The following is a 14,974-nucleotide window of genomic DNA, read 5'->3' as shown; positions in this document are numbered from 1 at the left end:
TTCACATATGTGGAAAACTTTACATGCCACAGTTTAATATCTATTACCTCATTGAAACCAAGGCATATAAGGAAGCCTTATAAAGAAAGTGAAGGAGTGAGTGATAGTTGCTCAGTCGTGTCGGACTCTCTGTGATCCCATGGACTGTAGCCTGCCAGTCACCTCTGTCCATGGAATTTTCCAGGCAAAAACATTGGATTGGATTGCCCATTTCCTTCTCCTATAAAGCAAGTGGGTGCATTTTATACTTAAAACATAATTTTCCTAAAGCTGAATATTCACCAAGAGCTTGAAATGGGGCTATTGGGTTAGGCCCTATGTAATTTCACTAAGTTTCACAAGCCTTAAGAATCATCCACAAGAAAATAAAATTTGCATTCCATTTTCTTAGGGCCTATTATTTTTTTAAAATTGGATTTTTCCCAGAAGAGCAAGAAGCTTGGGAGCTTGGGACAGAAGGGCTTGTCCTGCTTCATGGCCTGTGTCTCCAGCTGAGATGAAGCATGGGACAGCACAGATCTTATGGAAAAGGACATCTGGTTAGTTCTGGAAGGCCAGAGAAAGGCACTAGGCTCCCAAAAGTAGAGAGGCATTTGTGGGAGATGCAGTGGTAGTAACTAGGAATGACACTTCCAAGTGTGGTTAGAACATTCTACTGAAATTGTGGTATAGACAGGAAGAAAAGTGACAGATTTACAAGCTGCCTTAGAAATCCCATGGGGACTTATGAGTTGTCTTCTCCATAGAAGGATATTTCCCTATGCAGGGAGGATCTTTAGGAAAAGACAGAAGACAGTGTTCACTAAATGGGTTCCTTAATAAGCATTACAGTATAAACTTTCTCTACGCTTATGTAGCATTTAAGAGCTAAATTGTGGTGTCTTTTCTGAGCGAGGCCATTAATGGATTGGCTCTGAGCGAGAAGACAGCGTACAGGGGGTTCTAACTACACTTGGATTTCCAAATCATGGTAGAATAATGGACCCTCAAAGATGTCCATGTCTTAATCCATGGAACCTGTGGTTATGTTACATTACATGAAAAAGGAGAATTAAGGTAACAGATAGAATGAAGGCTGCTAATCAGTTGACCTTAAAATTGTGAGATTATTCTGGATTATCTGGATGGGCAAAATGCAACCATAAGTTTCCTTGAATGAGAAAGAAGGCACGGATGCCAGCAAGACACTAGGATATATGACTTAACAACTATCCATGGTCAGAAATAACTCTATGAGATCTTCAGAGTTCAGGTGGGGGGCTCCAACACTTTGATGGACCAAAAATCCTAGGTCAGCCACGGGGAAAGGGTAAGAACAGTTTTGCTTTACCTCATCACCTTGATCCCAGGCCAGCATGATTCAGTGCTGAGAGAGATACCACTAGACTGTGACTTTTCCCACATGAGAAAGAGGGAATGAAGTGATAGTCTAGCTTCCTCATAATTTGTGAGAAGCTGCCTGAGAAGCTGGCTTCTGTCTCACGGCACCCAGAACAGTGAGGACATTATTTGAGGGTGCGTGCATGTGTGCTAAGTCACTTCAGTTGTGTCCGACTCTTTGCAAAGGGTCACTGACTGTAGCCCACCAGGCTCCTCTGTCCATGGGATTCTCCAGGGAAGAATACTGGAATGGATTGCCATGCCCTTCTCTAGGGGATCTTCCCAATCCAGGGATCGAACCCACATATCTTATGTCTCCTGCATTGGCAGGTGGGTTCTTTACCAAACAAATGTAAGTGGAAGGGCATCTCAGCAACTGGGACACATGGCCCGGAAAACAGTTTCTCACATATACCCACAGATGGTCAATGCAACCCTATATTCAGAAACTCACATACTCCTGCAGCCAGCATCCCACATGCCTCTAGAGCTGAAGCCTTACATTTGTTGAACTTTACAGTGAATGTCTTTTTTTTTTTTCCCTTAAAACCAGCCCTAAAATACTAGAAGAAGAGACTGCTTACTCAAATACACAGACACCAATGCAAGGCTACAAGAATGGAGAATCAGGGAAACATGACAATACCAAAGGAACAAAACTAACTTCAATAAACAACCTCAAAGAAATAGAGATCTATGAATTGCCTAACAATTCAATATCATCATATTAAATAAGCTCAGCAAACTACCAAAGAACACAGACAGACCATTAAGCAAAATTTGGACAACAATTTGTGACCAAAATGAGAAGAACCATTCAGAAGAACCAAACAGAAATTCTTGAACTAAAAATATGACTGCATTAAAAATTCAATAAAGGGTCTCATCCACAAACTTGATCAAGCAGAAGAAACAACAAGCAAAATCAAAGATAGAGCACTTGAAATTATACAGTCAGAGTAGGAAAAGAAAAAAGAGTGAAAAAAGTCTATGGGACACCACAGGAAAATCAATACACACGTTATGGGAGTTCCAAAGAGAGGACAAAGAAAAAAAGTAGAAAGCTTATTTAAAGAAATTATGGCTGAAAAATTCCTAAGTCTGGGCAAGTAAATGTACATTCAGGTCCACGAAGCCCAAAGGTACCATGACAGTATAATCAAAGAGGTATAAATCGAGACCTGTAATAACTGAATATTCAAAAGTCAAAGAGAAAGACAGACTTTTGAAAATAGTAAGGGAAGAGCATCATATACAAGGGAATCTCTACAAGAATATCTTCAAAGGGAGAGGAGGAAAGGAAGAAGGAGGGGAGACAGAAGAAGGAGGGAGAAGGGCAAAGAGAAGAAACAGCAGCACCAGCTAACATCCATGGGCATCAGTCCTCCAGGGTTGCTTTAAGTGCTTTACATTAGCTTATTACAAAACCTCTAGAGAAAGATACTGTTTTTATTCACATAATACAAGAGGACACTTAGGCACACCAAAATTGAGTTAACAGAGATCCCATGGCCAATACCAACAAGACACTGTTCATGTCCTTAGATGATTTGTTAATGTCTCTTGGTACTATTATTGAGTTCTCAAGCATGGTCACCTCTAGAAGTGGTGCCTTACTCAACACAATGCAATGGCTATAACCATTAAGGCCGGAGTGGGGAGATGCAGAAGGACCTTCATTCAGAACTGGCAAAGAAAGTGAGACCACCATAAAAATTTGTTGACAATAGCTTTAAGCAACATGACATGGCTTGGAGAATTTGGTAATTAGCATCGACAAAAGTATCCCTTTATTATGAGAGATACTTTTGACTGAGTAAGGGATGTGGTCAGTGTTCTTTTCTACACTCATAGTTACAGCCGCCAGCCACCAGAAGTCTTTGTAAGTGACAAAAAAGCATGGGGAAGATGTCATTTGTTCAGCCTCTCTATATACTTGACTGACAGCTTCAACATCAGAACTTCTGTAGCTATAGTGCAAGCTCTTGGAAGGGCGGGGCCATTTAACCTTTGCCTGCACAGTGTCTAGAACTCAGCAGTCATTTAGATATATGACCTAATATTCATTTAGGAAGAATGATTATTAAGAGCCCATAAACCACAATGGATACAAGAAATAACATAAACTTCCGGCCTCTAGGCTTTGGGGATCAGAAAGGCTTCTGCTCTGGGTCTAGGCTCTGCCACCTCCTGGCTGGGTGATTAAAGAAATCACTTAAGCATTCTAAACCTCAATTTCCTTACTTATAGTAAGAGAGAATTACAACATATATTTCTTGGAGATATTTTGAAGATGCAATTATGAGGTAAGAATTGAGAGTATGAACTGTGGAACAGACTTGCAAGGATTTTGAACTTTTGCCCTGTTTCTTAATTAGATACATGATCCTGGAGAAATTGTCTAAACTCAGTGCATCTCAGTTCCCTCATCTGAAAAATGTGATAATAATAGTACTTACCTCATGGGGGGTTTTTGTGAGGACTAAGTTAATAGGTATAAAGTGCTGAGAACAATGTCTGGCACACAGGAAGTTCTGTTTAAATGTTCAGTCATCGAATGCGTTTAAAGCTCATGGCACACTGAAAATGCTCAATTAATGATTGCTATAGTGTATTTGGAGAAGGCAATGGCACCCCACTCCAGTACTCTTGCCTGGAAAACCCCATGGATGGAGGAGCCTGGTGGGCTGCAGTCCATGGGGTCGCTGAGGGTCGGACACGACTGAGCGACTTCACTTTCACTTTTCACTTTCATGCATTGGAGAAGGCAATGGCACCCCACTCCAGTGTTCTTGCCTGGAAAATCCCATGGACGGAGGAGCCTGGTAGGCTGCAGTCCATGGGGTCGCTAGGAGTCGGACACGACTGAGCGACTTCACTTTCACTTTCATGCACTGGAGAAGGAAATGGCAACCCATTCCAGTGTTCTTGCCTGGAGAATCCCAGGGACGGGGGAGCCTGGTGGGCTGCCGTATATGGGGTCGCACAGAGTCGGACACGACTGAAGTGACTTAGCAGTAGCAGTATAGTGTATTTTACTGGTAATAGTCAACATAAGCTGAAAGGAGGGGGCATCTACTGTGAAATGTGAATGAATTGCAAATTGCTACAAGTTATGATTTTAATTTAGTGCTATTGTCTGTTTCCTGTTAATGACACTCTAAACTCTTCGCACATCAAAAAAAAAAAAAAAAGAATATCATCAGATTTCTCAGCAAAAACCTTATAGACCAAGAGAGAATGGAATGATGTATTCTAAAGTACTGAAAAAACCCCACTGGTAACCAAGATTGTTATACCTGGTAAGAATGTTTTTTAAAAAAGGAGAAGAGATAAAGGCTCTCCAAGACAAGCAAAAATTGAGAGATTTTCATCATTAAACCTGCCTTATAAGATATGCCAAAGGGAGCTCTTAATGTTGAAATTAAAAAATGCTAAAAATATACAAAATCATATGAAAGTATAAGTCTTACTGACAATATAGATAAATATAATATGCAATGTTGCAATAATATGTAATTGTGGTGCATAAGTCACTTTTTAACTTTGATATAACAGTTAAAGACAAAAGTATTCAGAATAACTATAATAGAAACATATATATATTAATGAGTACAAAATATAAAAAAATTTAAATTGTGACATAATAACATAAAATATGTGTGTGTGGGTAGAAGTAAAAGTGCAGAGTTTTTGTATGTGATTGAAATTAAATTAGTTGTTCAAAATAGGGTGTTATAAATATGTTTTATCTAAGCTTCATGGTAACCACAAAAAAGTATACATAAAAAGATACATATATACCTGTGGCAGATTCATTTTGATATTTGGCAAAACTAATACAGTTATGTAAAGTTTAAAAATAAAATAAAATTAAAAAAAAAGATACATGCAAGAAAAAGAGAAAGAAATCAAAGCATATTAATACAGAAAAACCATCAAATTGCAAGGGAAGACAGTAAGGGAGAAAGAATGGAACAAAAGAACTACAAAACAGATTAAACAAAATGACAATTACAAATAAACAAATGGAGAAATGTCTATTTAGTTCTTTGGCCCATTTTTTGATTGGGTCATTGATTTTTCTGGAGTTGAGCTGTAGGAGTTGCTTGTATATTCTCGAGATTAGTTGTTTGTCAGTTGCTTCATTTGCTATTATCTTCTCCCATTCTGAAGGCTGTCTTTTCACCTTGCTAATAGTTTCCTTTGATGTGCAGAAGCTTTTAAGGTTAATTAGGTCCCATTTGTTTATTTTTGCTTTTATTTCCAATATTCTGGGAGGTGGGTCATAGAGGATCCTGCTGTGATGTATGTCAGAGAGTGTTTTGCCTATGTTCTCCTCTAGGAGTTTTATAGTTTCTGGTCTTACGTTGAGATCTTTAATCCATTTTGAGTTTATTTTTGTGTATGGTGTTAGAAAGTGTTCTAGTTTCATTCTTTTACAAGTGGTTGACCAGAGTTCCCAGCACCACTTGTTAAAGAGATTGTCTTTAATCCATTGTATATTCTTGCCTCCTTTGTCAAAGATAAGGTGTCCATATGTGCGTGGATTTATCTCTGGGCTTTCTATTTTGTTCCATTGATCTATATTTCTGTCTTTGTGCCAGTACCATACTGTCTTGATAACTGTGGCTTTGTAGTAGAGCCTGAAGTCAGGTAGGTTGATTCCTCCAGTTCCATTCTTCTTTCTCAAGATCGCTTTGGCTATTCGAGGTTTTTTGTTTTTTCCATACAAATTGTGAAATTATTTGTTCTAGCTCTGTGAAGAATGCTGTTGGTAGCTTGATAGGGATTGCATTGAATCTATAGATTGCTTTGGGTAGTATACTCATTTTCACTATATTGATTCTTCCAATCCATGAACATGGTATATTTCTCCATCTGTTAGTGTCCTCTTTGATTTCTTTCACCAGTGTTTTATAGTTTTCTATATATAGGTCTTTAGATTCTTTAGGTAGATATATTCCTAAGTATTTTATTCTTTCTGTTGCAATGGTGAATGGAATTGTTTCCTTAATTTCTCTTTCTGTTTTCTCATTATTAGTGTATAGGAATGCAAGGGATTTCTGTGTGTTGATTTTATATCCTGCAACTTTACTATAGTCATTGATTAGTTCTAGTAATTTTCTGGTGGAGTCTTTAGGGTTTTCTATGTAGAGGATCATGTCATCTGCAAACAGTGAGAGCTTGACTTCTTCTTATACAGATGGCTAACAAACACATGAAAAGATGCTCAACATCACTCATTATCAGAGAAATGCAAATCAAAACCACTATGAGGTACCATTTCACACCAGTCAGAATGGCTGCGATCCAAAAGTCTACAAGTAATAAATGCTGGAGAGGGTGTGGAGAAAAGGGAACCCTCTTGCACTGTTGGTGGGAATGCAAACTTGTACAGCCACTATGGAGAACAGTGTGGAGATTCCTTAAAAAACTGGAAATAGACATGCCTTATGACCCAGCAATCCCACTGCTGGGCATACACACTGAGAAAACCAGAAGGGAAAGAGACACGAGTACCCCAATGTTTATCGCAGCACTGTTTATAATAGCCAGGACATGGAAGCAACCTAGATGTCCATCAGCAGATGAATGGATAAGAAAGCAGTGGTACATATACACAATGGAGTATTACTCAGCCATTAAAAAGAATACATTTGAATCAGTTCTAATGAGGTGGATGAAACTGGAGCCTATTATACAGAGTGAAGTAAGCCAGAAAGAAAAACACCAATACAGTATACTAACGCATATATATGGAATTTAGAAAGATGGTAACAATAACCCTGTGTACAAGACAGCAAAAGAGACACTGATGTATAGAACAGTCTTATGGACTCTGTGGGAGAGGGAGAGGGTGGGAAGATTTGGGAGAATGGCATTGAAACATGTAAAATATCATGTATGTAATGAGTTGCCAGTCCAGGTTCGACGCACGATACTGGATGCTTGGGGCTGGTGCACTGGGACGACCCAGAGGGATGGAATGGGGAGGGAGGAGGGAGGAGGGTTCAGGATGGGGAACACATGTATACCTGTGGCGGATTCATTTTGATATTTGGCAAAACTAATACAGTTATGTAAAGTTTAAAAATAAAATAAAATTTAAAAAAAAAAAAATAAAAATAAACAAATGGGGCCTAATTAAACTTAAAAGCTTCTGCACAGCAAAGGAAACCATAAACAAGATGAAAAAAGCCCTCAGAATGGGAGAAAATATTTGCAAATGAAGCAATAAAAAACTAATCTTCAAAATATACAAGCAGCTCATGCAGCTGAAAAAAAAAATCAGTCAAAAAATGGCAGAACCTAAATAGATATTTCTCCAAAGAAAACATACACATGACCAACAAATACATGAAAAGATGCTGAACATTGCTCATTACTAGAGATATACAAATCAAAACTATAATGAGGTATCACCTCACACAGGTCAGAAGGGCCATCATCAAAAAATCTACAGAAAATAAATTCTGGAGAGGGTGTGGAGAACTTGCACAGTTGGTGGGAATGTAAATTGACACAACTACTATGGAGAACAGTATGGGGATTCCCTAAAAACTAAAAATATAACTATCATATGACCCAGAAATTCCACTACTCGGCATACACCTGAGAAAACCATAATTCAAAAAGACACACTTCTTTTAGATGTGGCTTTCTTCACTTGTAAAAATACATTTATGAAAAAATATATTTATGATTCATCCACCTGTTGCATGCATCAAGTAGATTACTTTTATTGCCAACTAGAATTCCATTGTATAGATATAACAGCTTTAAAAATTTTTGTTTGTTTTTGACAGTTGTCTTTTACATCTTGGTTGTTGCTAGTTTGGAGTGATTATGAATAAAGCTACCCTAAACATTAAAAAATAATTAAACTTTAAAAAAAAGACACATGCACCCCGATGTTCATAGTAGCACTATTTCCAATAGCCAGGACATGGAAGAAATCTAGCTGTCCATCAACAGATGAATGGATAAAGAAGTTGTGGTACATATATACAATAGAATACTACTCAGCCATAAAAGGAAATGAACCTAAGTTAGTTATAGTGAGGTGGATGAACCTAGAGCCTGTTATACAAAGTGAAGTAAGCCAGAAAGAGAAAAACAAATATGATATATTAACACATATATATGGAATCTAGAAATATGGTACTGATGAAGTTATTTGCAGGGCGGGAATAGAGATAAAGAAAGTAAGGAATAAACTTATGGACACAGTTGGGGAAGGAGAGGGTGGGATGAATTGAGAGAGTAGCATTGATATATATACCCTGCAATGTGTAAAATAGATGAGTAGTGAGAAGCAGCTGTAGAACACAGGGAACTCAGCTGTAGGTCAGTGATGACCTACTGCACTGGGATAGGGGGTGGGGTGGGAGGGAGGATCAAGACGGAGGGGATATATGTATATGTATAGCTCATTCATATTTTTTATGGCAGATACCAACACAACATTGTAAAGCAATTATACTCCAGTAAAAAAATATCCCCCAAAACAAAAAATGAAATTGTAAATTCTTATACTTTAAATATAGATTAAGCTCCCCAATAAAAGACATAGAGTGACTGAATGAATAAAACAAGACTTAACTTTATATATATATATATATAATATACAATATCAATATATGATATCTACAGGAGACTCACTTTAGTTTTAAGGGCACACAGAGGCTAAATGTGAGGGATGGAAAAAGATATTCCATGCAAATGGGAACCAAAAGAGATTATGGGTGGCTACACTGATGGCAAACAAAATAGACATTAAATCAAAAGCTGTCATGAAGATGAAGGAAGTCCTTACATAATGATAGAGGGTCAATTCAATAGGAAGATATAACAATGATAAATATTTATGCATCCAACATCAGAACACCTATAATATATAGAGCATACAGTGACATAAGAAATAGATAGGACTTGAATACCCTGCTTTCAAGAATGGATAGAAAATTTAGACAGGAAGTCAAGAAGGAAACAGCAGACTTGAATGATAGTATAGACCAAATGGAGCTAACAAACATATATTGTATGTATGTATGTATTTTGTATGAAAGTCACTCAGTTGCATCTGATGCTTTGCAACCCCATGGACTATACATTCCATGGAATTTTCCAGGCCAGAATTCTGAAGTGGGTAGCCTTTCCCTTCTCCATGGGATCTTCCCAACCCAGGGACTGAACCCAGGTGCCCCCCATTGCAGGGAGGTTCTTTACCAGCTGAGTCACAAGGGAAGCCCAAGAATACTGGAGTGGGTAGTCTATCCCTTCTCCAGCGGATCTTCCTGACTCAGGAATCAAACTGGGGTTTCCTGCACTGCAGGCAATTTTTAAAAAAATTTAATTTCTATTATTATTATTATTTTTTATACTTTACAATATTGTATTGGTTTTGCCATACATAAACATGCATCCATCACGGATGTACACGTGTTCCAATCCTGAACCCCCCTCCCACCTCCCTCCCCATACCATCCCTCTGGGTCATCCCAGTGCACCAGCCCCAAGCTTCCTATATCTGCAGGCAATACTTTACCAACTATAACGAGCCAAATGGATCTACCAAACAGAATATTATACCCAAAGCAGTAGAATTCATATTCTTCTCAAGTGTACACAGTACATTCTCCAGGGTACATCATATGTTAGGCCACAAAACAATACTTAAAATTTAAGAAATTATATCAAATATCTTTTCCATCACAATAGAATGAAATTAGGAAACAATAAATGAAGAAAAATGGGAAAATTTACAAACACATGGAAATTACTAGCACATTTTTGAATAACCATTGAGTCAAAGAAGAAATCTTAAGGGAAATAAGAAAATATCTTGAGTAAAAGAAAAGGAAAAAAATACCCAACCCAGGGATCGAACTCAGGTCTCCCACATTGCAGGCGGATTCTTTACCATCCAAGCCACAAGGGAAGCTCATAAAACCTACGGAAGGAAGCACAAGCAGTACTAAACCAACAAACACATGAAAAGACGTTCAGCATTGCTCATTATTAGAGAAATGCAAATCAAAGCTACAATGAGGTATCACCTCACACAGGTCAGAATCAGCTCAGTTCAGTTCAGTCTCTCAGTAATGTCCAACTCTTTGCAACCCCATGGACTGCAGCACGCCAGTCCTCCCCGTTCCTCATCTTTTCCCAAAGTTTGCCTAAATTCAAGTCTATTGTGTCAGTGATTCCATCCAGTCTTCTCATCCTCTAATGCCCTCTTCTCCTTCTGCCCTCAATCTTTCCCAGGATCAGGGACTTTTCCAATTAGTTGGCTGTTCACATCAGACGACCAAAATACTGAAGCTTCAGCTTCAGCATCAGTCATTCCAATGAGTATTCAGGGTTGATATCCTTTAGAATGGACTGGTTTGATCTCCTTGCTGTCCAAGCGACTTTCAGGAGTCTTCTCCCGCACCACAGTTTGAAGGCATCAATTATTTTGCATTTTGCTTTCTTTACTGTCCAGCTTTCACAACCATACGTGACCACTGGGAAGACCATAGCCTTTACTATAAGGACCTTTGTCGGCAAAGTAATGTCTCTGCTTTTCAGCACACTCCAGGTTTGTCATAGCTTTCCTGCCAAGAAGCAATTGTCTTCTGATTTCACGGCTGCAATAACTATCCACAGTGATTTTAGAGCCCAGGAAGAGGAAATCTACCACTACTTCCACATTTTACCTTTCTATTTGCCATGAAGTAATGGGGCCAGATGCCATGATCTTAATTTTTTTAATGTTTAGTTTAAAGTCGGCTCTTTCACTCTCTTCCTTCACCCTCATCAAGAGGCTCTTTAGTTCGTCTTCACTTTCTAGAGTGGTATCATCCACATAACTGAGGTTGTTGATATTTCTCTAACCTATTTTGATTCCAGTTGTGTCTTATCCAGCCTAGCATTCCTCATGATGTGCTCAGTGTAGGTTAAACAGCAGGAGCCTTGTCATACTCCTTTCACAAAAGCTACCATCAGTTCAGTTCAGTTCAGTCGCTGAGTCGTGTCTGACTCTTTGTGACCCCATGAATCGCAGCATGGAGCTACCATATAACCCAGCAATTCCACTACTGGGCATATACTTGGAGAAAAAAATAGTTCAAAAAGACATATGCCCCAGTGTGCACTACAGCACAATTTACAATAGCCAGGACATGGAAGCAACCTAGATGTCTATAAGCAGATAAAATTGTTACATATACAATGGGATATTACTCAGCCATGAAAAGGAACTAATTTAAGTCAGTTGTAGTGAAGTGGATGAACCTAGAACCTGTTATGCAGAGTGAAGTAAGTCAGAAGGAGAAAAACAAATATCACGTATTAGCACTTATATATGGAATCTAGAAAAATGGCACTGATGAACCTAATTTCAGGGTAGGAATAGAGATTTGGAAGAACAGAACTTGTGGACACAGTCAGGAAAGAGGAGGGTGGGATGAATTAAGAGAATAACTTTGCAATATATGCATTATTATGTGTGAAATAGATAGCTAGTGCAAAGTTAACACAGCCAGCTCAGCCCAGTATTCTGTGATGACCTAGAGGGGTGGGCTAGCTGGAGTGGGAGGGAGGATTAAGAAGGAGGGAACATATTTTTACTTATGGCTGATTCATGTTGTTGTAAGGTAGAAACCAACACAATATTGTAAAACAATTATCCTCCAATTAAAAAATAAATTAAAAAAGCAGTATTAAGAAAGAATGTTATAGTGATAAACATATTAAAGAATAAAGTTCTCAAACTACTTAAGTTTACATCTCAAGAAAACAAAGAAAAACCTAAGCCAGAAGTTGGCAGAAGTAAGGAAGTCATAGCATTACAGCAGAAAGGAATGAAATAGATACTAGAAAGACAATAAAAAACTCAGTGAACCTAAGAGTGTGTTGGAAAGATAAGCAAAATTGACTTAGCAAGACAAGAAAAAAACAAGGAAGAATCAATTAATACCAGAAAATGAGATTACTGGTGCACAGAAATAAAGAGATCATAAGAAACCATTATGAACAATTATATACCATCAAACTACAAAATCCTGAAAAAAAAAAGGATAAATTCTTGGAAACATACAGCCTATACAGTTTGAATCAATAGAAAATATACAACTCGAACAGATCAATAATAATAAATAAGGAGTTTTAATTAGCAACCAAAAATTTCCCAACAAAGAAAATTTCATGACTGAATGGAGTCACAGGTGAATTTTATAAAATCACATACCAAAGAATTAATCTAATCCCTCTTAAACACTTCCAAAAAAAGTAGTAGTATAGGGAACAAACACATTTAAAGATGTTGGTATATCCTAAACCAAACTAACACACCACACAAAAAATTATAGGCCAATGATCCTGATGAACATAAATGCAAAATCTCCACCAAAGTACTAGTAAATGGAATTCAACAAAATAGTAAAAGGATCAAACACCATGACCAACTGGGATTTAATCTAAAGATGCAATGATGTTTCAGAATATGCAAATCAAAGGATGGGGAACACGTATACACCCGTGGCGGATGCATGTTGATGTATGGCAAAACCAATACAATATTGTACAGTAAAAAAAAAAAAAGAAAAAAAAGAAAAAAAAAGTGTTATACCACGTTAAAACAATGAAGGATAAAAATCACACAATAATTCAATAGATGTGGAAAAAGCATATGACAAAAACCAATATTCTTTCATGATTTAAAACTCTCAAATTAAGAATAGAAGGAAGCTATTTTAACACAATAAAGGCCATATATGAAAGCCTACAACTAACATCAAACTCAATGGTGAATGTTTTAAAGCTTTTCCTCTAACATTAGGAACAAGGCGAGTGGTCTGTTTGCTGTTTCTATTCAACTTAGGACTGGAAGTTCTAGCAACAGCAAGCAGGCAAGCAAAAGAAATAAAAGGCACCCAAATTGGAAAGGAAGAAGTAAAATTATTTTTATTGCTAATGACATGATCTTGTATGTAGAGAAATCTAAAGATTCCACAGAAAAATTATTTTAGAACTAATTAGTGATTTCAACAAAATTTCAGGACACAAAATCAACATATGAAAATCTTTTGCACTTCTATATACTAACAATGAACTATCTGAAAAGGAAATCAAGAAAACAATCCCACTTACATTACAATCAAAATGAATAAAATATTTAGGAATAATCTTAACTAAGGATTGAAAGATCTGTGCACCAAAAACTATAAATATTGATGATAGATATATACACACAAATATACAGAAAGACATTACACGTTCATGAATTTGAGGAATTAATATTGTTGAAATGTTCACAGTACCAAAGCAATCTGTAGATTCTGTCCAAACTGTGTAAATATAATTAGGGAGTTTTTACAAAAAGAGAAAAAAAATTGAAATTAATCAGTTCAGTTAGTTCAGTCACTCATTTATGTCTGACTCTTTGCGACCCCATGAACCACAGCAAGCCAGGCCTCCCTGTCCATCACCAACTCCCGGAGTCCACCCAAACTCATGTCCATCGAGTCAGTGATGCCATCCAGCCATCTCATCCTCTGTCATCCTTTTCTCCTCCTGGCCCCAATCCCTCCCAGCATCAGTCTTTTCCAATGAGTCAACTCTTTGCATGAGGTGGCCAAAGTATTGGAGTTTCAGCTTTAGCATCAGTCCTTCCAAAGAACACCCAGGACTGATCTCCTTTAGAATGGACTGGTTGTATGGAACCACAAAAGATCCCAAATAGTAGAAGCAGCTTAGAGCAAGAAGTACTAAACTGGAGGCATCACATTTCCTTATTTCAAAGTATACAGTGCTACTTAAAACATAAAAACAGACATATAAACTAATGGAACAGAATAAAAATCCCAGAAATAAGCCCATGCATATATGATCAACTGATCTTTGACAAGGAAACCAGGAATACACAATGGGGAAAGGTAAGTCTTCTCAAAAAATGGTGCTGGGGAAACCAGATATCCACATGCAAAAGAATGAAATTGGACCCTTACACCATATAAAAAATAAACTAAAAATGGATTAACAACTTAAAAGTAATACCAGAGATTGTAAAACTCTAAGAAGAAAGCAAAGGGAAAAATCTTCCTGACACTGGCCTTGACAACAATTGTTTGAATATGACAACAAAAGCATAGACAATAAAGCAAAAATAGACAAATGGGATTATGATAAACTGAAAAGTTTTTCCACAGCACAGGAAACATTCAACAGAGTGAAAAGGAAACCTACAGAAATGGGAGAAAGTAGCTGCAAACTATATATCTGATAAATGGTTAGTATCCAAATTTTATAAGGGATCCATACAACTCAATACGAAGAAACCTAAATAATCCAGTTAAAAATGGGGAAATGAACTGAATAGACATTTGTCAATGGAAGATATAAAAATGGCCAACAGGTATATGAAGAATCACTCAACATTACTAATCACCAGGAAAACGAAAATCAAAACCAGTGTGTGCAAGAATACTGGAGCAGGTTGTCATTTCCTCCTCCAGGGGATATTGCTGACCCAGGGATCAAATCTGCATCTCCTGTGTTTCCTGCACTGCAGGCAGATATTTAATGCTGAGCCACAGGGGAAGTCCAA

General features: G+C 37.5%; 1 protein-coding gene across 6 annotated transcripts in view; it reads right to left on the bottom strand.

Moving 5' to 3' along the window:
- The window catches only part of LOC102402750 (SLAM family member 5), a 30,951-nt gene that overhangs the window by 5,217 nt on the left and 10,760 nt on the right, over positions 1 to 14,974 (bottom strand). The gene's annotated exons all lie outside the window — the stretch shown is intronic.

The sequence above is a fragment of the Bubalus bubalis genome, chromosome 6, assembly GCF_019923935.1.
Source record: "Bubalus bubalis isolate 160015118507 breed Murrah chromosome 6, NDDB_SH_1, whole genome shotgun sequence".
NCBI lineage: Eukaryota > Metazoa > Chordata > Mammalia > Artiodactyla > Bovidae > Bubalus > Bubalus bubalis.
This window is presented reverse-complemented; position numbering and strand designations above follow the sequence as displayed.